Below are 26,487 nucleotides of genomic sequence, written 5' to 3'. Positions count from 1 at the left end.
AGTGTACACTTTGCTTTGGGATGTTGTCAGTTTAAACCTTAAACTGGAAAACCTAATTATAGTGGAAACACAGGAGGAGGAACCTGCAATCAGAGGTAACAAGATGAAACCAAGTAACACATCAGATGAAGATAATGTTTATAAACACAAGTGACACCATCAGTACAGGATTCACACTGAGTGCAGGTGCCTTGCAGACACAGGTAACAATATGTACAAGTTAACACTGCACATGCAGCAAGCAGCACTGTTTATAAATGCAGGTTATGCTACAGTCACAGAAAATATTGAACAGATCCTCTTAACATAGCAAATGTTAATAATATTGATATCTGATCAGTTACTGATAATACATGAATGTGACTGAGTGCTGCTGCATAGCAGGGGATCTAGAGATGTCTGGAATATTGCCACAGCATAGAAGATAAGAAAGAAAGCAAAATTCTAAATGGGTAGGAGAGTTTGGATAGTTCATGGATGGGACGTGCCTGTTTGGGTAGTGTATGTATTTTACAGTGAACAGTTGCTTATGTGGCTCCTGGAGTCTGAACACCAAGATGTTTGATGGGTCAACAGTGAGATAATGGAAAAGAGAATAATGTGTTGGAAAATCAGAAGGTGTTAAGTAGGAGGGATGTCTGTGAAAGGAGGAGGCAGAAGGAGATACCTGTCAGCTTAAGGAAGAGAACAGTCCATCATGGTCTAGTTTCCCTGTGTGGCTTGACAAGGATTGTCATCATGGATTGAGTATTGTGGTTGTTATATGTTGTTTTACATGGGTTGCTTTTCTGTCTAAAATGCAAATTGCTCTCACATAGCTTTAAAGAGGTTGCCAGAAGTGTGTAGTTGGGTGCCTAAACCTAATGGGCATGTCTACGCAGCAATTAAACACCCATGGCCATGGTCAACTGACTCCGGCTTGTAGGGCTTGGACTGCAGGACTGTTCAGGCTCTGGACCCTAAGGTCTTGGACTTTGTGGTGGGAGGGTCCCAGAGCCCGAGTCCAAACGTCTGCACAGCAATTTTTAGCCCTGGAGCCCGAGACCCAGGAGCCTGCGTCAGCTGAGCCAGGCCAGCCAGGCCATGCTGCAGGTCTTTTATTCCAGTGTAGTTGAACCCTAAGAGGCATAGGGGCTCATAGGACAGTGCACAGAGGTAGGAGTGAGGAGACTTGTGTTCTGTTCCCAGCTGTGACCTCGGGCAAGTCATTCTTTGTGCCTTAGTTTCCCCATCTGAAACACTGGGATGACGATATCTATCGTCCAGTAAAGCACTGTGAGATTCTTGGGTGAGAAGGACTATATAAGTGTAAAGTAACGTTACGTTATTATTACTGTTAAGATGCCTTTAAGTGGGTTTCCTTGGGTAAATTATCAAATAGGGTATCACTGGAGGTGTGGCAAGTGCTGGAGAGTGGAGATTGACTGGCTGTTTTTACCTGGGGGTTCATCATTATCTGCTATATCCAGCAAAACTGAGCACAACAAGAGGCAAGAGGCATCCTGAGCCATTTGCCAGTCTCCTTGATTCCATGTTGCTGTTCAAAACCTCTCTGTCCCATACTAGTGAGGTGAAGAATTGGCTCAAAAAAATACGGCACCGCACCTCAAAAGAGTCCAAAGTGCTGTAAAAATATTGGCTGATTAATCTTTCTAATACCCCTGCAGTAGGTAATTGCCATTTCCTAATTTTATGTTTTGGGAAACTGAGTCACGGGGAGTGTAAATGACTTGCACAAGGCCACACAGTGCGGCAGTGGAAGGATTAGAATTCCTGAGGTCCTCACTCCCAGTTGCCATCCCAGTTACTTATGTGCCTGATATTCATTTGTACTCAGGCCCCTTACCTGACAAATCATAAATGATACGTCATTACCAGACCATTACTGGTCCAGTGTAAACTCAGGGTGTACAAACTGAGGTTCAGCTTCACCTAGTCTTTGGGTTTATCCACTTTTGGGTGTGCATAGTTCTAGTCAATATGCAAGATGCTTTCCCCCTTTCCTAGCAGCACTAGTGTTGTGAGCACTGGGAAGAAACCCACTGGTACAGGTGTTGCTTTTGGAAACTGAACTGTTTTTTCCATGTGCTTTGCAAGTCAAAACTATAAAGTAACCTTCCCCACATTTATCTTCCAAACCTTTACCCAAACAAAACACCGTTGCCAATTGATCATTAGCTTCCTCTTACCCTTAATAAACAACCAACTGAATTTGTATTGGATCTGTATTCCCAGATTCCTCTGCAAGGCTAGTGTTGAGACTAGGGCCATGTCTACACTACAGGACTACAGTGGCACAGCTATGCCACTGTAGTGCCCTAGTATAGACACTTCCTACATCAACACAAGGGGTTTTTCTATCATGGTAGATAATCCACCTCCCCAAGCGGTGGTAGCTAGGTTGATGGAAAAATTATTCGGTCAACCTAGCCACATCTATACTGGGTTAGGTCGGCATAACTGGCTCTCAGAGGTATGAATTTTTCACACTCAAGTGTCATATATATGTCAACCTAATTTTAAGTGTAGACCAGCCCTAGTCTGTGATTGAGCTTTTCCTCTGTCTGTTGTGTTGGGGACAGTTGTCAGGTATGCAAGGCAGATATCCAGCAGCTGGGTAACGATTTCTTTGAAATTCCAAAAGCCCAAAATTAATAAATTTCAGACTCTTGGGGTGGATTTATTATACCTTCATACTGCAGCATTGGTACAAAAGAGGCTGAAAAATGAATACCTGTAAAATCTTTGCATATTATTTCATTAGTTATTATGTATTTCAGCCAAACCAGAAAAGTTAGTATTTCTGCATCTCCTGGTGGTATTGGCTCAGAACCCAGTCCATTTTCTTCTCTTACACAGGAGCTACAGGCTCTGTGTTACTGCAGCCTCTTTTGTACTGTCCTGGTCTAGAACCCTGATTTTATTACAGCCTCTAGTCTTGTATTACACCTGAACTTTGACTTCTTAAATTGACTAGGTCCTGTTACCACACTGTTCAGCTTTGGGGTCAGGCAATGTGGTTTTCGCTCCTCCCAGGAATAGCATAGAATCACAGTCTGACAATCTAAGGCTTTTAACATCTTTCTTGGTGTATGGTAGCATAAAGAAATGAGCCCCTAGGAAGAGACACTTACGATAAAGGCTTTTAGCGAAGACTCACTCTCATATGAGCTGCATTGGTGTCTGCTAAACCCCTGACAGTAATCTTCACTCACAGCATAGGTGCTGGACCTGGGGGTGCTGCCACACCGCCTGGCTTGAAGTGGTTTCCATTAAGGGTTTACAGTTTGGTTCAATGGCTCTCGCGCACCTCCACTATAAAACATTTTCCAGCACCCCCACTCCCAAAAAAGCCCAAACCCTTTAATTGAACCTTTTTTCCTTTCAAAATTAGGAGTCTATGTGCAGCACGTGGGTAGTAGTTTTCCTGAAGTTCTAAAGCTGAGTGACTAGCATGGGCTTCCAGTTTTATTCTCCCTTGATGGCATCTAGGTCAGATTTGCATGCTTTACAAGTCAAAAGCTGATTTTAGTTTCTGCCAGTGTTCCAGGCTCACCCTGGCTCTGGGGGCGAATGGGAAGGCAGGCGAGCCCTGCTGCCTCCCCTGCTTTTCCCCTTTTCGCAGATGGGGACACAGAGAGACAGAGCGGTAAAGTGACTTGCCCAAGGCCAAACAGTCTGTCAATGAGTGAGGTGGGAACAGAACCAAGAATTCTTGGTTTTGTCCCTCAGCCACTCAACACTGGAGATCACCCCCCTCCTAGCACCTTCTCCCCACCAGAGTGCCTCTCAGACACACGGGCAACTCCGAATCAAAAACACAGAGAGCAGGTTTATAAAGTCAGATGCCGTTTTACTTGCTTAATTTTCTGACTGTGAGCTGCAGTGATAAAGGGAGAATGAATATATTCCAAGTTAGTATCTGGCTGCTGATTGTGTGTTTGTGATGTTGTGTACAAGGTTAGATGGTTAAATACTTTGCAAGGGGTGGCGGTATTCTGTGTTTACTAGTCCCAGTTGCTCTTATACTTGCAGAAGAGAGTGCATGGCCCCTTAAGACACAGCTGGCATTAAAAACGTTATGAGGGAGGAAATGCTTCTTTCCAGGATGAACTGAGGCACCTCTCACACCTTGTCTCCTCTCACAGGATCAGAGGTCCTTCTTACTAAGTGTCTGCTAAGCCAAACTCCTGCTGAAGTCAAATTCCTCCTAATTAATTCAATGGGAGATGAGCTGAGTAAGGACCGAATAAAAGCTTAGGAAGGACCTGAAGATTTGACTCACTCAGGAGAGAAAAAGCCAGCCCTAGAGAGCTAATTAATAATCCAACAGAATGTTTGGCTCAGAACTAGTGCTTGCTAGTTGTAGCTAACCCTTTCCTCAATATGTTTCACTCCAATTATTAGTCTCTCTGGTGCTGTTGATCCTGGCATAATTTACTAGCTGAGAACAGTGTATACTACTAGATCACAGGGAAATTGACAGCAAAGCAGACAGGTGCTTAGATATTACCTGAGTTTTGTGTGATGCTGGGGGACACGTGAAGTCATATCGCCTTGGTCTGGGATTTCATACGCTAAGCAGGGTCAGGGCAGGGCGGCCTCCAGGTACGGAAAGAAACAGTGTCCTGGTGATTCAGTAGACAGTGGTGTCCCCTTTTGAGCCTGGACTGAACCAAAGTCTTGGTGTGGTTCTGGACTGGGCTGCCGGAGGTGCCACCTTTCAGATGGGGTGCAAAGCGGAGGTGCTGACCATGTATAGTCATTATAAAAGATGTCCATGTCATCCTTATAAAGTAGTGGTGGCAGTGACCTGTGTCTCATAAGGTGACCTCAAAATTGCTGCTGTTTATGTTTAATTCCAAGTAATTTTTATGTATTGTTTAACTGACGAGACTAATCTTAAATTGACCTAAATCCAGGGCTGCTAAATTGCCTTTACTTCTGTTGTTTGCAGTTGTAATCATGTCAGGCTCCAGGGCAGAGGTGCAGTGGTGTAATCTCTCCTTGGGGAGCAGTGACTCTCGCTCATTGGACTGACAAAAAGTCCCATTCATAATGCTGTTTATGAATGACGGGGGAAAGGCTTGGAGTCAGTCCTGATCCAGATAAGCACCCAGAGGCTCAGCTTCTGGTGCAGGCTCTATGAACATCTTGAATTTGCCAGCCTGGACTGCACATTGGGTGAGGCAGATCTTACTCATGGAACTTATTTATTTTCTTTCAAGAACAATAAAGAGCCCCCATTTGCAGACTCTGAGTATCCTGCTCATTATTTACAATGTGCTGTTCACGTACTTACCAAGCAGCAGCTCTGAATACAAATAACACCACCCACCGCACCAGCCAGTGTTTCAATATCCCTTAACTCTCAGGAAAGTCCAGAGGAAACAAACAGACCCTGCAGCATAGGGTGACCAGACAGCAAGTGTGAAAAATCAGGACAGGGGTGGGGGGTAATAGGAGCCTATATAAGAAAAAGACCCAAAAATCAGGACTGTCCCTATAAAATCGGGACATCTGGTCACCCTACTGCAGCATGTCCTGAAAGCCAGCTGATGCAGGCTCTCTCAGACCAGGGTCGGAGGGCATTCCAGAGCCCAGGGGCACTTACAGAGAACAATCTGCCAGTCACCCCTGTCTCTGTTATACTGAGGTGAATGTAGCATCAGCACCGCTTCTGCCAGGCCATGCCTCTTGAGTGTGTCAGCACCTCCTTATTCAGAATCTGCTGCAGCTGGAGGGTGATGAGATTGTGCAAAATTAAAGGTGTTGATGGTGGTGGGGAAGATTGTGATGTTTTTCAAACTGCATTAAAAGTTTGGTGTGACTTTTGGGGAAATCTTAATACAAGCAGCCCAGGTCCTCCCCCCTCCCCCCCACTGCATATGCCAAAAGAACAGGGCTTTAAAAGCATCTCCCAGCTGCTGTGTACCTAGGGTGACCAGATAGCAAATGTGGAAAATCGGGACAGGGGGTGAGGGGTAATAGGAGCCTATATAAGGAAAGATCCAAAAATCGGGACTTGCCCTATAAAATTGGGACATCTGGTCACCCTATATGTATCTGCTTGCACCTGTGTGGCAGAGGCAATGCTTGCGCATACTTCCAGTATGGCCTTAATTTTTCTGAGCCTGCTGGTATACGTGTCTTAAGTGATCCTGCACTCAGCACTCTTGCTGACTGTAGCAAAAAGCAAGTTCGTACCCCTCTGGAATCAACTTCCCTGTGCAGCCTGCCAGGATCAAGCACCCTTGTCCCTCCCACACCCCCTCCCTAGCACACCGCATCTGACATCACACGCAGGTAGAGCTCTGCACGCAGCACCATCTCATTCCTGCAGAACTAGGACAGAGAGAGAGAGGACCTGCACCTACCCTGATACACATGGGAAGCTGCTGGGAGGTGAGGATATCCCAGGCACCAGCAAAGGGATGCTGGACCTACCGGGCAACTGTGAGAAGATACCAGAAAGGAAGATGTGATTGGGGAGGGCTGATCTCTTGGCTATGTCCAGCCATATCTTAATTACCAGCCTGCACTTAGCAACAAAGATGGTACCAAGGATCTCGCCAGTCGAGTTAACTTGGCAGGGACCTGACTCGCCAGGACGAATAAACTCAGAGCTGTGATTCACACAGGGCTGAAGTCCTTGGATCCCTTCAGACAGGACGCTGATTTTGCCCTGGTGTTGGAAGCAGACACTTGAAACGCTGCGGCTGCTGCTGTTGCTATTGCCACTCCATGGGATGTAGGCACCAGACTTGGCTGGTGAACCACAAGGCCCAGCCATGGTTCAGAACCCATGCCCTGAGAAGGTCTCCTGCAGCACAGCAGTGAAGCATGTCTGTCACTTGCGTGTGTCTTCCCTGAGGAAAAAACTCTCCTTCCGCAGAGCCATGTAAGTTGACAGGTGTGGGTCCTGTGCTGGGGTGGAGCCTGTGGATATTATGTTTGTGCATCCAGGTGTCTGGGCATGAGAGATGTGGCTGAATATGCTGTGCAGGTGTATTCAGAGTCCTAGAAGGGGAAAGCTAGCAAAGCAAACAAGGAAGAGTTTAATTTTGAGGTGCTGGCCTGGGACCCAGGAGACCTGGCTTCTGTTCTCACCTCTGTTAAGATTTCCTGTTTAGGTCTCTTCATCGCTGTGTGCCTCAGTTTCCCATCTATCAAATGGGGAGGAGAATCCCTTCCCTAGCTCGCAGGAGTGTTGTAAGGATGGGTTCACTGATGTCTGCAAGTTACTCAGATACTGAAGTGCGATAGCCATGTGAGCACCTAGGAGCTGATTTGTGATGCCCAGATGATCTTAGCCAGAGATGCTGCTCCGTTTTAAAGGAGTGGCCTGAAGATTGACTAGGGCTGAGTAGGAGAACCCCCGGAGGCCTGGGTGAGATGAGTACACAGCTAGTGCATCAAACTGGGGTTATATACAAACCACACCAAACTGTTCACCGCTGTTGAACTGCAAGTTCAGGCTCACTCATGTGTTCGCTTCTATTTGAACTGCAGGCTTGTTCTTTATTGTGACCCTGAGGCGCCCCTTAGGCTTATAGCAGAGAGCAGGCTTAAATAAAGTGTAAATGCCATGCCACTGAACCAGTGGGAAATACAGTCCTTAAGCTCATATACACAAGAGCCATTAGTGCTGCTCCCTTAGCATCCAAAAGTCCATGGAGGGGAGGAGAGGGGAGGGGAGGAGAGAAATAGATGAGGGGAATGGAGAGGAATGGACCGAGGGGGTGGGGAAGAGAGATGAGAGAAATAGACAACAGCTAGAGGCTGATGGATAAGAGAGATAACCAAAATGGGAGGGCAGGGAAGGACAGTTCATCTCAGGACAGGGCAAGAGGTAGAACGTTCTGTTCACAAATGGTATCGTGACTGCAAATTAATCACCTGCCCAAGCCTATGCAGTACCCGTGTGCCGCCAACCCTGGTGTAGCAGGCTCTGAGCCTCCTCTCACACCAGTGTAACTCCAATAAAGTCCAAGGAGCTGCTCTTGGTTTACACTGGTGGGAGCAAGTGGAAGGTCGGGCCCATTTCCTCAATCTGAGGCTCCCAATGGACCTTACACCAACCTTTGCCTGCTCCTGTTTCCCCTTGCCCCTGAGAGGCATGGTGGTGGTAACACCCTGTGTCCCTGTCGCTGTTCTCCTATGCATGGAGGCACAGCAGGGACTGTCTTACACTGCCACTCCCACAGCTTCAGGGAGTCTATTTTCCATTGCCAAAGTGATTGTGGAATGCTGCCATCTGCATGTGCTGGCAGAGGTGGCTGTCTTGCTGCTGTGTTACTCTGAGCAAGGCAGCCCAGTACATTAATAAGGAGAAGGACGTTCAAGAGTAAGAGAAAAGGAATGGATGTGCTTTTGGAGGAGGGGGATAAATAGGAGGCAGTTGCTGCTGCCTAATGCCAGTGTAAAATTCGGGGAGAATAGGCTCCGAGTTCAGATCCTGAGTAGAAATTGTCCCAGTAAAGCCCCAAGTCGGGTGCAGCTTGTATCAGTCGAGCTTTGTTGCAGACCTCAGAGCGACTTTGTCAGAAGTGTTGCTAAGGTTCCTGGGCCTATTGAACCTGCCCAGCTCAAGAGGGAGGGGTGTGTTTTAAGGGATCTGGGGCAAGAGGGGTGTGTGCATATTGAGGAAGCCCCTGAGGGAGTGCCCAGATGGGGGCCACACATCTCCAACCCACTCAACTCTGGCATGCGAGACTTCGCGAGCCCACCTGGACCGACACTGAAGGAATTGTTTGTTTGCAACTCTGCAACTTGCTGAGCTCTTGTCCTGAGCTTTCTGGACTGGCAGCATTCAGAAGCCTGGTGACACACATGCACTCACCCTTTGCAGAGGAAAGGAGCACCCCAAATCCCTCTCTGGTGATCTCCCCTTGACCCTTGGCAGACTGAGAACTGGCACTGATGAGCTCTGGAGAGACCCTTCCTCCAACTAGGTTGTGGGAGATTATGGTTTTACCCTCTTGTGGGGCCTTTGAAGGTGAAAAGGAAATGAAGAGGTGGAAGTAGGGACATCTCCAGGAATAATGGGTGAGCTTCAAACCTTTTGGAGGTTTGGATAAGCACCCCAAGCCTGGTCACTTAGCTGACTATCCACCCCTCTTGGTTGGGAATTTCACAGGAGCAGGTTTTTCGGTGAGATTCGGTGAGATTCCTGCTTCCACACAGGAGAGAGATACTCTGAGAACCAGCCTCTTCATTGCTCCCTGCCCAGTCCTGGCCTGTGCAGAAGCTGCCACACATACGAAAAATCACGAGAGGGGATAAAAATAACCCAAATTTTTCAAACCTGGAAAAAATTGTGAGATGGCATTTGGGTGAAGGTGCAGGGCTGGCTTCTGGGCAGCAGTTCAGGTTTGAGATGAATTTGGGGAAAGGTGCTGGGATTGGGTTCTGGATGGTAGTTTGGGCCTGAGATGAACCTGGGAAAGGTTATGAGTGGCCATTCGATTTGGTTAATATTGTATGTGAACTGGTTCATCCATCGTTAACCAATGTCCGGTCCCCACCCCACGCTGACCATGAGTTTATTTGTGTAGCTTCCTTTAATTTTCCTTTGCACATCCCCTGCATGGCTCAGGATTTATTAGACTGGTATGTATGAGTTGTCTGTGTTGGGGCTGGGATGGTTGGTTGTGTGTGTGCTGGAGGTGGTGGGGGTTTGGGGTTAATGAGAGATGGGGTCAGATCTCTGGCTCTAAATTGTACTCCTGCCCTGAACTTTGGGAAAATTTGGATTCAGATCCAGATTCAAAATCTGCTGACCCTTACGGGTACAATGCCAAAGAGCTGAGCTTTGGAGAAGTCCAAATCTGAAGAATGCAACTCCCCTCTGTTAGCAATGAAGGAGTATAATCCTCAGTGGGTACCAGTGCCAATAGCCCCCCCCCCCCATTGCACCCCCACTGCTGCTGAGACAGCCCGTGTTATGACTTTCTGATGGGACTTACAGGAATGGGCTATAGCGATTTGATGAGAGCTGCACTGCTCCGCTAGGACCGGCACATTTGCTGCTGTTGGCAGACCTGTCAGGGCGCAAAGATCACCTGCTCCCAATTCCTCCTACGCCAGCATTGTTCTTCCTCCAATGTCTCCGAGGTGGGCTGTTAATTATAGCGCGTGCCGCTGCCTGCCTGTGTACGGCATTGTTAGGTAAAGTAGGTTTGACAAGCGGCTAGAATAAGATAAATTCCTCCTTTCTCTGCCAAGCCTGGAACCTTTTGCACCTGGTGTCCCAGCTCCAGGAGCTCCCAGCTGCCCTTTGGAGATGAATCCAGTACAGGAGGAGAAAGATCTGTCATCCCCATTATATGAGCTCCTGGGACGCTCTGTTCTCAGCCGCATAGGGTCTTGTTTTTCATAGCCCTTTCATTAGATCAGCACAGATTCTGGAATTTGATGGCCCCCAGCAAGGTTATGCCATCCCCCCATTTCTGTCATCCTTCCTCTTCCCCTCTATGATGTGCTGACCCATGATCTGAGAAAGGGGATAGGGTGTCTTCTCTCCAGCATGTGTTTGGGGGGGAAGTGTTTGGGGGGCTGGATACGCCTTCCCTTTCCCTCTTGTTGCCCTGTGGGGGAAGGTTCAGGAAGGAGACCTGGCAAGATAGGTCTCTTTTGTAGAGCCTTGTCTTGTGCTCGGATATCCCCCAGTCTTGAGGAGTTCCACAGTTGCCACTTATATGGGTGGATGGACCTGAATTTTAGAAAAGTCCAGTGCTGTCCATGAAATTAAGGGGGACGGATAATTTTATGACAGATCTGTAGTTGTGCAGACAGAGTTCATGCTTCAGGGTATCCAGCTGATTGCTCTGTTCAAAAATTCATTCTCGAGTCCTGTGGCAATCAGCAGAATGCATTATGGGTGCTTTTTCCTCTAACGCATCTGGCATGGGCCAGACGCTGGACTTCACAGGCTACTGTTTCAAGCTGGTATCGTAAAATGAAGCATGCCTATTGTTAAATCCCTTGGGAACAAAACAATAATAACAATATTTAGCTCTTATTCAAAGCTTTTCATCTGAGAATCTCAAAAGTCTTTACAAAGGTAAGTCAGTGTCATTATCCCTATTTCACAAGTGGGGAAACTGAGGCACAGGACAGAGTAAGTGCTTTGTCCAAGGTTAAACAGCAGGTCATCGGCAAAGCTGGGACAAGACCCCCGGTCTCCCAACTCCCAGCCTAGTTCCCTTTCCACTGGACCAATGTCTCCCTGTTTGGTTAGATAAGCCTCCAGATGTCCCTTGCATGTCTCACTGCACACGGAGAAAGTTTGACAGAAGTCATGTTGAGCTGCGTCACAGCCCCTGATACACAGGAGTGTGTGTGTGGGGGGGGAAATGACAAGATGCTTTTAATGTCTCTTGTTTCCAGGTCTGAGAAGCTGGCTCAGATGGTCTCAGTCCTATGCCTGCCTATTTGCAAGTGCAGAAGGGGCAGTTGTGTAGTTGCATTCCACCTGCTGACCATATTTAGAGACAGGCTTTTTTTTGATGATTATAGCTAGAAAAGTGGCACTGTCAAAATGACATTGTGGGGTTCCACATTCAGGGTCATGTTTCCAGCCCAGCCTTAAGCAGGACTCTCTTTTTTCTCTCTTTTGTGGGGACAAATTGCAGGCACAAATAATTGCAGCTCCTTGTGTCGCTTGATGGCTGAGTTTCTGGTTGCACCTGGATCAGGGACAGTCCTAAGCTACAGACACAAATAGTTGCATTTTCAAACTTGGGCCCTTCATTTTTTTGCAGTTGCCAAAATATAGGGCCCATTATTATTATTATTGATGTGTATGTGGTAGTACCTAGGAGTCCTACTCAAGGACCAGGACTGCATTGTGTTAGGCGCTGTACATACCTTACCTTACCTTGTACCTTCATTCCTTCTGTGCCACTGATACATCAGGAAGTCCAGTTCCTTCACTGATTATGGCCACTCGTTAGTTGTGGTACTACTTCCCAGGTGATGCCAACACCTTCAATATCCTCTGTCACTGTCTTCTGCCAGTTCTTCCTGGGCGTTCCTCGCTTTCTCTTTCCTCCCTTGGGTACCCAATTCAATGCTTGCGTAGCATGTCTCCCATCTTCCATACATTGTACATATCCCAACCACCTGAGCTGTCTTCCTTTGATATTTTCTAACATGTCCTGCCCACTCAGCTCCCTTCCTCTCGCATTTGCAGTTTTATCTTTCCATGAAATGTGTAGTGTCTCCTTCAACCATCTGTGGTGGGCAGCCTCCGATCTCTCTTTGTTAGCTATTGTCATTGGGCAAGTCCCTGCTGCATGTGGTAGCGTGCTCAGTACAGTTGCATCATGGTATAATTTGATCTTTAGTTTGGTGTGGAGGCCTCTGGTTGACCAGACGTTGTTCATCCTTCCAAAAGTGGTGTTTGTTTTCCTAATCTCGTATGAATACCTTTATCACAGCCACCATCAAATGTCATCATGCTGCTCAAGTAGCAGAACTCTTCTGCCTGTTCGATTTCTTTTCCATCCATGTGCATTGTATGAACTGTCTCCAACCTGAAAAAAAAAATAGAGACCTCACCAAACAGTCCCCCAGAGAACCCATACCAGCTGTACTCTATTCCTTAAGCCAGCAGTTCTCAACTGGGGGTTCACGGCCCCCTGGGGGCCCTGAGCCCCCTGCTTTGGCTGAAGCCCAGAGCCCCAAGCCACACCCCACTGGGCCCTGGAGCTTTTATAGCATATTGGGAGGGCCTCAGAAAGGAAAAGGTTGAGACCCCTGTCTTAAGCCACTTAACCCTCCTCCATATCTGGTTCCAAATCCCAGAAGACATGGGAAAAAATGAAGGTGGTGGGCTTTGATACTACTTAGTGCCCCTGCCAAACCTGTCTCTGAGGGGGCCTCTTAGGACCGAGACTGTTAGAAGTATGTATCCCATTGCAGGGTGGCTTAAGTTTCCAGTGAGATTTCATGTTTCTTTTTTAAGCCAAATTTGTTCACTGCTGTACCTTTAAATATAAAGCCTCCTCTTGCTAACTGCTCTCCTGAACTGTCTACTCATCCATTGCCGAAATCTGTGAAGAGTATGTTCTTCAACATCAATGACATTAACCTTTTCCCAGTGCCCAAGAGCTTTTGATTTTTCCTAGGGAAAAATCCTGGCATCAGATTTCCTCCTTCCTTGGCACTGCTTCTCGCCACGTGAGGTCCTAACCTTCTAGTCTTGCTTTGGGGGTTACTGGAAGTGATTAGACCAGCCCATGTGTCCGTAGGGATGAGAGCCAGCCATGTGCTGATTGGTTGCGTGGAGGGAAGGGGAGAGCAGCTCTTGCGAATGAGTCAGCAAGCAGAAGGCAAAGAGAAAGTGTGCAGGATGCACTTCGCTGACTCGAGTTTGCACTGAGCTGCCTCTCTTACTTGGGGGATTAGAATCCCATGCATCCAGGTGGAAGGAGAAGAAAGAAACCCCTCTGATGGATCAGCAGTACTGGGACTATTTTCCCTCTGGCTCTTCCTCTACAAACCTAACCGGGGCTTTCCTCTGAGTGTCCTAGCATCCTTGCTTTCGGCCATGAAAAAACCCACTGCTATCAGCACTGCTAAGGTTCAAGTTGACCCTTCGTTGTAGGCGCCGGATACAAGTGGAAAAAGCAGTTTAGATGAGACAGATTCACGCTGGGGAAGAGGTTAGCTTGAAAGAAACACTAATGTTGGTTAATCCCAGTTATGAGAATTTGATTCTGATTATTATTAACCTCAAATCCTTTTGGTTCTGGTCCAAAATTCTTCTCTAATCTCTCCGGGTTTTGCATCTTATCTTGTGGTGGCAGCAGCAGCAAGTTCAGCAGAGACCCGAAGGCAGCTGTGCCTTGAAAATTGGTTCTCCCCCAAGAGAAGAAATCTGAGAACAGAGAAGAGACATCGGTGCCTCTTTGCACGTAGCACAAACCCTTTGTAAATTTCCCCGTCGTCGCCCTTTCATCAGCCTAATCATGTCTCTTTCCCTCTGGGGCTAAAATGCTGGTGCCTAAAAAACAAAACAACCCAGAACCATCATAGTTGTGGAATTGTATCTGTCCATAGCGGGATCTGAGGTCACATCTCTGTGCTGCTTCCGCCCCAAAAGTGCTGCGTTTGTGTAACCGTGCTGGGATTTCCATCTCCCTGTGGATTTGGCAGCATCTCTCCCTGATTGCTGGGAGCGTATTGGAGCACGGACAGACCTCCCTACTCCTGCAGGTGACTGTGCTTGTGTAAGTGCTAGTTGTGAGCTGTGTATTCCTCCTCCTCCACCTCCTTCCTTTGCACTTGTTTCCTGGCCTGCTGCAGAGTATTTGTGAGTGTTCCAGTAATAAGATGGCAGCATGTGTCACCCCAGTACACCGTGCACCATAACAAGGTCAGCCATTGTAATCAATACTAACCAATCTCCTTCCCTCTCTGCCTGGCTGGTTCTTGCTATACTCTTCTGCTGCTGCCTTTCACACGGTGGCCCTAACCCCTCCCTGGACCTTGCTGTGCTTTTCACACTCTCCCCCCCCAACCCATAGTAGTTCGCACTGCTGCATGCTCTCTCACCCTCCTCCCTTTTCTTTTATTTACAGTGTTGGATTGTGCTCCCCCTGGGATGGATTGAGGGATTCGGCAAGGGACTTGGATCCACCAAAGTTTCAGGCATCCTCTCTCTGTCCTGGAGAGAACCTTCCTTCCAGGCCCCCTCCTACTTCCTCATGGGCTTTATTCAAGGGCACTTGAGTTCTTCGACTTCTGTCAAGGAAACTAGGCAGGCCACCTCAACAGACAGTCATCAGCCGTGCGCTGCACTGGCACCTGCTGCTTGTTGCTTTGTGTGGGTCCCCTCAGAATCTGAGGCATTTATCCCAAAGGTCCTGCCTATCTGCGCCCTTGGCTGATGAACAGGACAGTGAAGTTCCTGCGAAGTGAAAATACTTCGAATGTTACATTCCATGTTTGCTGCCTGCTATAACACAGGGAGGATGTGTCTCTTACCTCACTGTTCCATCACTGTCCTCCTTAACCTGCTGGAAGATCTGTCCCATGTTAGCACGAGTATTCAGCATTGAGATGACCCAGGCTGGAGCTGCTGAGAAAAGTTTTAGTGATAATGAGGTAATGGACTTGTGCACACATGGACAGCGGCCCCCCTCTCCCCAAATAGGGAAACTGGGTTCAGGACCAGTCCAACCTGTGTCTTGAGATTTAACCCATCCATCCCCTGCTCTTCCCTCCCTTCAGGCTTTAAAAGTGATGGGTCAGTGGGCTTTCTTTTGTTCCTTTCTTTTAATTCTTTTCCAGTCATTCCCCTTGTGACTCTCCTTCAGACACATCCTTCCTGGCTCCAAATTATCCTGTCCCAAACCAAACTCATTCTGCACCTCTTAACATCTTCCCAACCTCTTCTCACCTCAAACTCTCTCTGCAGTGCCTATTATAGTCTCCCCATTTCCACTACCCTCAGACTCTTACCTCTCTTTATACCTATAAAAATCACCACTCCTTTTTTCTTTACCCTCCCACTTTGATTCTAATTGTTTCGATGTCTCTGTAAAAAATCAACCATCCTTCTCAGTTTCAACTAAATATTCACCGTGGTTCCCAGAATTGAACTAGTGCTCCCGAGAATATCTTTAAAAAGTCTTAGCTAGCAAATATCCCCAAAGTCTCCCTTAACTTGAGAGAGACAAGGTAGGTGAGATAATACCTTTTATTGGACCAACTTATGTTGGTGGAAGTGACAAGCTTCCAAGCTTTTCCTCAGGTCTGGAGAAAGTAACCAGATATTACTTCATCTTCCTCGTCTCTCTCATATCCTTGGACCAACACAGCTACAACAACTCCCCTAATTTAAGTCTTTGTACATGTTCCAGGACTTTCTTTCCTGTAGCCCTTTCAGTTTATTTCTGTCTCTTTGTATTAACTCCTTTTGCTCTCACAGGACACCTACTTCTGCAGCCCTAAAAAGACTTAAATTGATCTCTAATGCTTAGGGATAGGGATGAGAGCTAATCCTGAGGGCAGATTACCTCATATCTGCATACTGCAGTGTTCTTACACCTTCCTCTAGGGAATATCTGGTATTGACCTCTGTCAGAGGCAGGAGACTAGGCTAGGTGAACCTTGTATCTGATCCAGTCTGGCAATTCCTATGAAAGCTGCTTTGGTGCAATATCCCTTAGTACAGTATCAGAAACCTTTTCAAGCCCATAGATGGGATGCAGGCTCTGTATAAAGGCTAGTTTCATCACTTTACTGTCTGTTTTATGCACTAAGGAGAAGGCTTTGAAGGGGGCTAGTGATTCTCAGGGTTTCAACGCTTGAGTGCCCAACCTGGCACACTTTAAAGGATTATCTGAGGCTGGGCACTGATCACTATCGGAAAATCACGCCCCTTTATAGTGTATCAAGTTGGGGCATTCAAAATCACTAGCCACTGTGGAAAATTTTGGCCTAACAAAAAGTAGAGCTGATCTGTTACATTAATGACTGCTTTGTCTAGTCCCAAGAAGAAATAAATCCTGAAACATCATATCCTTCCACCTAAAGGTGTGCAAAATATTTACAGTGAAAGTTTAAATTGACTGGGGGTGGGGCTCCGTTTATTTACAAACTAAAAAAATTGACTTGTTTCACTGAAAAATCCACTGTGTTTCAAGAAGTTTTCTCTTGAACCTGGGCTCCTTTTGCAATGTGAAGGAACTCATTTCTGAAAGAAAACAAGCCCCTCCAGAGCAAATGGTAGCTTCAAAATTCAAACCTTCCCAAGTTTTTGATTAAAAACCAACAAAAAAAGGAAAATTCTGTGAAACAGCGTGTGAAAATAGTCATCCGTCTGTTTCAAGCAGTTTCAGATCTGTGGTGTAAATTTAAAAAAATAAATAAAAATGGTTCCAATTCCACCCTTTCTGCTTTCTCCAATAAGAGCTTTTTTCCTTCTTTCAGAAAGGACCTCTTGCTCTCCCCAGCGTCCATAGGAAAATATCCTGCCTTCTTCCTCTTGCAGGGCACGCTTTATCCTCTGTGAGGACCCTCCATCACCCCACCTTTTAAGAGAGAAAGTCTTATTTCCCACCCCCTCTCTCGAGACCCTCAGTCATAACACATGCCTTTTCAAGCACCACACACATTTAGTGCAGAAATAAGTGGTTTGACATCCACCCAGCATGCCGTAACAGAACAATTACAGCTCCCATGATGCAGTAGGCGTGTGATGCATCCTCGTTCCCTACGCAAATACAGCCTCACATGATTTCCCGGCTGCTGAAGCACAGAGTCAGCCCCTCATGAACTTTCCCTGAGGAAATAGAGATGGATCCTACTTTGGGGATGCTGGGCTTGCAGATAACCTCCTCTGACAGCAGAGACTCCAGGGCTGCGGAACACTGACTTCAGAGAGGATTCAGCAGTTTAGGCATGTTTTCCCAGGATTCAATACTCCTCGCAGTCTCTATCCCTTATGTTATGTCTGTTCCCTGAATTCCTTTACCCACACACTGCACTCTCCCTAGGCATAATTTCCCCTCTTTCTCTCTCCTTGAAATCTTTTGATTTGTTTGTAGCTTTCCCTCTCACCAATTCTCTTGCTAATAGATTTTGCTTTGTGCCGCCTGCTACTTCACCATCCCTTTTGCTCCACCCAGAGTTGTGCAGACTCTCCTGTAGCTGTGACTGACTGGATAAGCAGCACTATACTTAAAGTATAGTGGGGGGAGGGATAGCTCAGTGGTTTGAGCATTGGCCTGCTAAACCCAGGGTTGTGAGTTCAATCCTTGAGGGGGCCACTTGGGGATCTGGGGCAAAATCAGTACTTGGTCCTGCTAGTGAAGGCAGGGGGCTGGACTCGATGACCTTTCAAGGTCGCTTCCAGTTCTAGGAGATGGGATATCTCCATTAATTATTATTATTATAAGTGGCAGGGCCTAATGTACAGTATTTTGGTCTAAGTGCACATGTGCGCACAGAGTTCCTAGGAGCCTGATATGGTCGGCCCCTCTAAGCCTTTTGGCTTTGCTTCTGTGGATGCTCTAACAATTAGCCCTTTATGATTAGCATTGGACTCCCACTGGTTGCTAGAGTGGAACTGGGACAGGAATAATTCATTTGCAGCAGCTGGATTACAGTCACGTATCCCTGCGAGAGTAAGCCATAAAGGCTGTGTGTGTGTCTAAGAATGGACATGTGCATTTTGCCTGTACAGCCAACTCTGCTTGCATGGAATGTGTAGAGCATATGACATTTGAGACTGGTGTGACGGGTTGGATCACAGAAACCCCCTTGGGAGCTGCCACCCAATGTGCCAAGACTACTCCTGCTTCTGTTTTCCCTGCCAGCTCAGGACTCCAGCACCCTGTCTTGCTGAATTAGACACTCCAGTCCACTTCAACACAGACCCAAGGTCTGAATCACTTGTCCCAAAGCTGCAAGTTTACCCGAAACCAGCTCACAGGAGTGTGCTTGTCTTTAGCACTCAGATGCCCAACTCCCAATGGGGTCTAAACCCAGATAAATCCGTTTTACCCTGCATAAAGCTTATGCAGAGTAAACTCATAAATTGTTCGCCCTCTATAACACTGATAGAGAGATATGCACAGTTGTTTGCTCCCCCAGGTATTAATACATACTCTGAGTAAGTTACTAAATAAACAGTGATTTTATTAAATACAGACAGTAGGATTTAAGTAGTTCCAAGTAGTAACAGACAGAACAAAGTAAGTCACCAGCAAAATAAAATAAAATGCGCAAATCTATGCCTAATCAAACTAAATACAGATAATCTCACCCTCAGAGATGCTTCAGTAAGTTTTTCTCAGACTGGACACCTTCCAGGCCTGGGCACAATTCTTTCCCCTGGTACAGCTCTTGTTCCAGCTTAGGTGTTAGCTAGGGGATTCTCCATGATGGCTCCTCCCTCTCTCTCTTCTGTTCCACCCCTTTATATATCTTTTGCATAAGGCGGGAACCCTTTGTCCCTCTGGGTTTCCACCCCCCCTCACTGGAAAAGCACCAGGTTAAAGATGGATTCCAGTTCAGGTGACATGATCACATGTCACTGCAAGACTTCATTACTCACTTGCCAGCACACACATATACAGGGAGACTCACAGGTAAACAGCCATCTGCAGACAATGGTCCTGGTTAATGGGAGTCATCAAGATTCCAAACCATCATTAATGGCCCACACTTTACATAATTACAATAGGCCCTCAGAGTTACATTTTATATTTCTAGTTTTAGATACAAGAGTGGTACATTTCTACAAATAGGATGATCACACTCAGTAGATTATGAGCTTTGTAATGATACCTTACAAGAGACCTTTTGCACAAAGCATATCCCATTTGCATTATAGTCACTTCTTATCAAATTTTTTATAAAACTATCCCAGTTACATTATATTCACTTATTATCATGTTTTTATAAAACCATGTAGACTGCACAACGTCACAACTGGCTAAGGAGCTGGGAGGGGACGGGGCATTTGGGTGTGGTTTGTAACTCCTGTTAAAGTCAGCATGGGCTAAATGGCTAAAATTGAGCTGAATTTTTCCCCATGGGTGTTCCAGCCCCGGAGCACTCATGGAGTCGGCGCCTATGGGGAGGAGATGAGAAGGTATGAGGATGCATTAGACCTGCAGCCATGCTGAGGAGGCATCAACATGCCAGTAACAAAAATTGGTGTTGGGACCACGTGTCCCCCTTGGAGCTTGCAATTGAGGATGACTGTGTGTATGTGTATTCATAGAGTGGGTTTTATTATGTATCCAGATACAACCACTGAGAACATGCTGTAGAGAATAGCTCTGAATTACCAGGAGAATGGACAACATGACCTGTGTGTACCTGTGCATCCATGTACAGCGGGGTAGGTGCATTGTGAGACTTGCACAGCCACATGCTGTACAGAAAAAAAAAATCACTCCTTGCGGTGCATAACGTATAGCACAATACTATACACAGCTGCACGTACTTTCTTGTGCACCAGCCTTTCTGAATGTTGCGTGTGTGCATCCGGCACATTGATGGCATTATGTGTTTGTGGTTTGGATTCTAAATATCAGTGTCTGTCTGCAGGGCCCCAGACACTGACAACTGTGTATATGGTGTATGTGTGGGTTCATGCTGAATATTGGTGAACCCAGCATGTGGGTGCACTCAGACTCTCTGGGATATTTTAGTGCCTGGTTGTGTGTGCACATATTGCATGACGGTGTGTGCGTTCTGTAGCTTGTATATCAGTGTCCTATAGTCTGCGTGTACTGTGCAATAGTGTTTGTGTGAGGGTGTTGTAGATTGTTTACCACTACCGTGTAGACTGGGTGTACTATACAGTGGTGCCCTGTGTATATGTGTACATTGTGTGCTGTATTATCTGTGTGTGAGAGAGAGAGAAAGAGCGAGAACATCTTCAGACAGTGATGTTTCTAGCCCCTGGCAACTTAAATCGGTCTGATTCTGCAGCACTTTGCCCTATCCCCCTGCTAGGATTGCTTGTGTTTGCGTGGTGTACCAGAGTTAGTGCATTCCAGCCAGTTGTATGTATCCCTTCCCAGGCTGGTCAGCTAATACAATCCAGATTGATTTACTGTAGTAAAGTAGGCCAAAAAGGAAAACTGCAGTAACTGTGAACGGAGAAGCTGTCCCTGCTGGGCAGGAAACCTCGAATGATGAATGGGGCTGTATGAAGTCATCCTGCTCCTCCAATCAGATGGCTTGTCTCAGAAAGGCAGGGGCCTCTGCAGATGCAGCTGCCTTTCAACACTCGAGCTGTTGTGCCAAATTTACCTTACAGAATGATTTTTCAGTGTCAGAGCCATGTATATGAACCAAAGAGTTCCCAGTTTAGGCCCCAAAATTTTCTGAGTGTCATTGTGAGGTGAGTGTTTTCAGTGGAGTATGGATGATCACACTTTCTTCCTACACCCGGATCTCTCTTTAAGAACATCTCAGGTTTATCCCTGCACCTACATCTATCTCTGCTGCACCTGTCTGGCTTTTCCCCCTGCATTCTTACCTTTAAAGCTGCTTCCTTCCTCCCTGCATTCCTCCTAGTTAGCATCCATCAGATCCCACTCGTGTACCCATGTACTGTCCAGCATCCATCTGCTTTTTTCCTCCCTCCACATTTCTGTGGTGCCCAGTGGGATGTTCCTGGTGTTGCTTTCCCTTCCCATAGAATGAGAGAGGGGAAGCAGCACGTAGTCTTGTCCAGGAGCAAGGCAATTTGCTTATGTGCTCCCTGAAGAAGCTCAGAGTGCAGCGGAAGATGGGAGGATGCTCTCTTCCTCAGCAGCATGCTAGACCTTTGGATGGCATGGGGGTAGCTGGCGAATGAATCACATCTCCTGCTGAAACACCTTGCCTGACTCCAGCCAAGAGTCTAAATCAGAATCTTGTCAGGGGAGCTTACAGGGGCACAGAAGTCAGCCTCTGGGGTGGCTTTCTCCTTTTCCTCCCCGTCTGGGGCAGCTGGGTAGGCCTGGGGCTAGTTCTTGACTAACTTTCTTTTTATTCTCATCTGCCTGTCAAATTGTTCATCTCTTCCTCCTCATCTTTGACTTTCCCTTTCCTCCCTCCCCCCTTTCCCTGAATGGTCTTGTTTACTGATAGGCCAAGCAGAAAACATGGAGGCGTCTGATATGGCGACAGCAAAGGTAGGATGGAAATGCTGCCGGCCTCCTTGTGCGTAAGTGGCTTCGCTTGGCAACTTCTTTCTTTTTTCACTCGTCCTTTTACTTTCTCCCTTCCCCACCCTGACACTCCGGGGGCTTCCTTAGCGCCAGGGGACGCTAGGGATAGGAGCCAAGTCTCACGAATAAGTTCCTTTCCAAGTTTTACACCTTCAGCCTTTATATGCTACTTTCCTTTGAGGTCTGATGTAACGTCTTCCTGCTCTAATGAGTTTATGCTGTAGCCCATTATGGGGATTTTTGAGGGGGAGGGAAGAGCTAAGCAATTCTTGGTCTCTTGGCTGATTTTGCCCTTTGTTGCCTTTGTCTGCCCCTCACAGAAAGGGCAGAGGTTAGCTGGAACAGCTTGGAAACTGGATAAGGCAGCTTGGCTGTAGTATATCAAGAGAGACGCTAGAAGGGGTTCTCACAACAATTTTTTTGGTGGCCTCAGAGTGCAGCCACCAGCTGGTGGCCGCTCTGACAATTTTTCCTAAAATACTTAATTAACTTTAGGAAAAACAAATAAATATGCACATATCCATGTCCAAATCACAGTAATTTATTTATGTAGGTTTTGTTTGTTTTTTGCAGACTCAATAATAATAACAATGCACAGTTGTCTCTTTTTCTTTACTGGCCCTAAACAGAATAGAAACACAAATATGATGCTGTGCACGTTCTTGTTTTGTTGTTGTTGTTTCTTTTGCTGTTTTGGTTGCGGGTTTTTTTTTAGATTTGCTAGCTAGGAAGTCTTCTGTGAAAAGTGATATTTGTATGTTTCTTAATATCGCTTTTCACAGCAGACTTACTAGCTAGCTGGGAGGCAGTGAAAAGTGATATTAACAAACACACCAATATCACTTTTCACAGCAGACTTACTCAGCCCTGGCAAGCCAAGCCACAAATTAAGCCTTGGATGTGGAGGGAGGGAGGGAGGCAATGGAGGCCAGAAGTGATGGGGTGGATGGGTGAGGGCTGGGGATAGTAGTGGGGACCAGGGGCGATAAGGGGGTGTGTGAGCCCCAAGCCCAGTGGCCGGAGCCTGAAGGTCTGTGGCCGGAGTACAGAGCTCACCACTATGCAGCCAAAGCCCAGAACTCAAAGCCCCACAGTCAGAGCCTAGGGCCAGAGCCTGCCACCCCAGGCCGGAAGCCTGAGCCCCAGCACCCCTGGGAAAGTGGGGCACTCACACTGGCTATCTGCCCCCTCCGGTGTTTGTGGTTCAAGAAAGGGCAGGGCCCAACCCCTCCTTGCAGCCCCAGGAGAGGGGCTGCTGCTTTGTCCCCATCCCCCCAACCACCACCCAGAAAAAGAAAAGCTCCTGGTGGCCTCATGCAGCCACGGGTGGCTGCATTTGAGAGATGCTGCGCTAGAGCGTGCCTTAGAGGTTGGATTCCCACGCTCGGGAAACTGGATTTCAGATCAGAAATGGCTCTCAGCAATTTATTGTTACAAGGAGATGGGGAAGGGAAGTGAGCTAGTGAGCTGAGGTTTTAGATGCACTCGCTCATTTGTACAGGGTTCCTGCATCCCCTCGGGAACACTGCTTGTAGTCTTTGCTCTTGCCAGTTTGTAGGTGCAGCTTTCCCAAGGGTTGGAAGATTGGAGAGTGGTGTCAGATTACAGGAATGCAGCCGAATAGACCAGGCTGGGTTTGTGGGGGGAGAAATGGGCCCGGAAGTGTGTGCCATGAACTGTGTCAGCAGTGTTCAGAGAGGGGGATTTGCATACACATCTGGGCATGGCACTGTTAGTATCTCAGTGCCAACGCCCATAGCAGCAACTGTGTGAAGGCACGGGTCTGCCACTATTGTGACTTGATTAGACAGTAGAGTAGGATTGAAATATGGTGACCATATCTGCATAATATCTGCAGCCCTATCGCTTTGTGCTTAGGGTTGCCAGGCATCTGGTTTTTCGAGTGGAATGCCCGGTCGAAAAGGGACCCTGGCTCTGTGCGGCTCCCGGAAGCGGCTGCCAGGTCACTGCGGCCCCTAGGTGCATGGGCGACCAGGGAGGCTCCGGTCACTGCCCTCACCCTCCCCACAGCCTAACCCCCTGCCCGAGCCCTCTCCTGCACCCCAAATCCCTCATCCCCAGCCCCACCCCAGAGCCCATACCCCCAGCTGGAGCCCTCATCTCCCCGCACCCCAACCCCCTGCCCCAGCCTGGAATCCCCTCCTGCACCCCAAACCCCTCATCTCTGGGCCCACGCCAGAGCCCTCACCCCCCTCCCAACTCCTCACCCTCTGCCCCAGCCTGGTGAAAATGAGTGAGGGTGGGGAAGAGTGAGCAATGGAGGGAGGGGGGAAGGAACAAGCGGTGGGCGGGGCCTCGGAGAAGGGGCAGGGCAGGGGTGTTCGGTTTTGTGGGATTAGAAAGTTGGCAACCCTATATTGTGCTGTGATCTCAGCAGCTCCTGGAAGCTAAGCATGGTTGGAATGCGTCATAGTTTAGATGGGACAGACCGGGTGCTGCAGGAAGTGATATTGGTGATTATGAAGCTGAACGTCTTCCCTTTGAAGTAGTATTGAACCAGATACCCAAGCATTGTGCTAGTGTGTGCTGCATTGCTGAAAATACCATCTTTAATGAGATGTATATCTGAGGCCCTGAGCATTCATGGTTGTTGAGGAACCTATGATGCGTTTCCTAAGAGGAAGAGTGTTAACCCCTGTGCCTTTATCAAATTTCAAACTGAATAAATATTTCCCCTTGACTAAATTTCCTCTTTCGGATGAATTTTAGTATTCTTCACTACCTTTCTTTAAATGGCTGTGAAGTGTTTTGTGCTGTTGAACAGCCACAGTGTTTTACCCCAGAGGTGGCTGCATTTCACTGCAGTTCCTGTGTTTGTAGACTGTTCGTAAATTCTGTGATGTTATTCTGGACGGAAGATGCTATATATATGTAAGATTGTCCCTATTACCGTATTTCCTTCACGGTTGTCCATCATCCCTCACCCTCATTTACCTCCAGCTTACACAGAAGTGATATTGTCTATCTCTATTATCTGAAAAATAATTGCCATCAAGAATGCTGGAGGCTAGGGGCTGTGGGCCAGTTCCTGAATCAAGTGACGCTGGTGTAAATGTGGCGTAGCCCTACTGACCGCAACTACGGCTGGTCAGAAATTTTTGAATGAAAACTTGCTTCATTGAAAAAATGGCCTTTTTTCAAAAACAACTGTAAGAATTGTGGAAAAAAAAATTGTGCGTGTGACATTTTTATCAAAAACATTATTGAAACCACTATTGTAATGCTTATTGGGGTTGTTTTATATTTACTGAAAACCTGGTAACATTTTTGTGAACGTTTATAAAAAGTGAAAAACAGCTCAGTTTCAACCCCTGCAAAACAGAAACAACTTAGGCATGGTGGTGGGTTTTTTTAACCAATACTAACTTGGGTGCAGATACTCTGGACTTACATTGGTGTAATTAACATCAGAGCTTGTTCCAATGCTGTTTATATTAAAGTACTAAATCCCAGGTAGTGTTAAGCTTTGTGATCTAGTATATGTCCTTTTATCCCCTGGTTTAGCTCTCTGTCCCATATTATGCCTTGTTTGAAGCCTTCAGAGGGCTGATACTTACATTCTCAAAACCCCTATGGCTACAGCTACACTGTGTTTTAAAACCTGCGGCAGCAAGTCTCAGACCCTGGGTCTACAGACTTGGGTTCGTGCTCTGGTGCTAAAACCACAATGTAGAAGATGTGACTCAGGATGGAGCTTGGACTTTGAAGCCCAGGCTTGGGGGCATCTATATTGCTGTTTATAGCGCTGTAGCATGAGCCCAAGTCATAGACCTGGGTTCTGAGTGCTGTGGGTTTTAAAATGCAGTGTAGTTCTACCTTTGAATTCCTCCACAGTAGAGTCCATCTGCTTAGATCTGGGATAACAGAGAATTCCTGGGAAAAAGGCTAGGTTATTGTCCTTGCCCAAACACTGAGATCGCCAATGGAATGTAACAACAGGATATTAATTACTACCACAGTTACTTTCCATTGTATTTGTGCTGTTGTCTCCTCTTTGCTGCTTATGGTGTCTCAAGAATTGATAGTCCCCTCATGTACCACAAAGCAACCTCAAAGTCACTGCTTCATATCCTCATAGATTTGGAGCCTCCATATTTTGGCTAGTGCTTCTGGGCCAAGGTTAATCTTAATTATAGGGTGGTTGCCATGCATCTTGATTTTGAAGCTTGAGGGATTCTCATTGGAGTCTCCTGATAATTGTTTTGGGCCAGAGCACACATGAGCACCCAGTGATTGTTTCGCCATGTGATGCTATTGCCTTGTGACATGATTGGAGGTGTTTTGAAGACGAGGTTTGCCAAATGCCTGTCAGGGATGGTTTAGGAGACTCTAGGTTTCTTTGGTCCTACTTCATGCAGGGAGCTGGACTAGATGACCCCTTGAGATCCCTTCTAGCCCTATCTTTCTATGATTCTATGATGGTGGCTCATGGTGACCTCACAACGTTTGTAGAATCATAGAAATGTAGAGCTAAACCTTGAGAGATCATATAGTCCAGCCCCCTGCACTGAGGCAGGACCAAGTAAACCTAGACTATCTCTGACAGGTGTTTGTCCAACCAATTCTTAAAAACCTCCCGTAATGGGGATTCCATAACCTCCCTTGGAAGCCTATTACAGAACTGAACGACCCTTACAGTTAGTTAGAAACATTTTCCTAATATCTAACCTAAATCTCCATTGCTGCAGTAATTGCCCATTACTACTTGTCCTACCTTAAGTGGACATGGAGAACAGTTGATCACTGTCCTGTTTATAGCAGCTCCTAACATATCTGA

The 26,487-nt window shown here is 46.9% G+C and overlaps 1 protein-coding gene across 4 annotated transcripts in view; it reads left to right on the top strand.

Moving 5' to 3' along the window:
- The window catches only part of GRAMD1B (GRAM domain containing 1B), a 138,428-nt gene that overhangs the window by 20,284 nt on the left and 91,657 nt on the right, over positions 1-26,487 (top strand). The gene's annotated exons all lie outside the window — the stretch shown is intronic.

Source organism: Emys orbicularis, chromosome 15 (genome assembly GCF_028017835.1).
Source record: "Emys orbicularis isolate rEmyOrb1 chromosome 15, rEmyOrb1.hap1, whole genome shotgun sequence".
NCBI classification, from domain to species: Eukaryota; Metazoa; Chordata; order Testudines; family Emydidae; genus Emys; species Emys orbicularis.
This window is presented reverse-complemented; position numbering and strand designations above follow the sequence as displayed.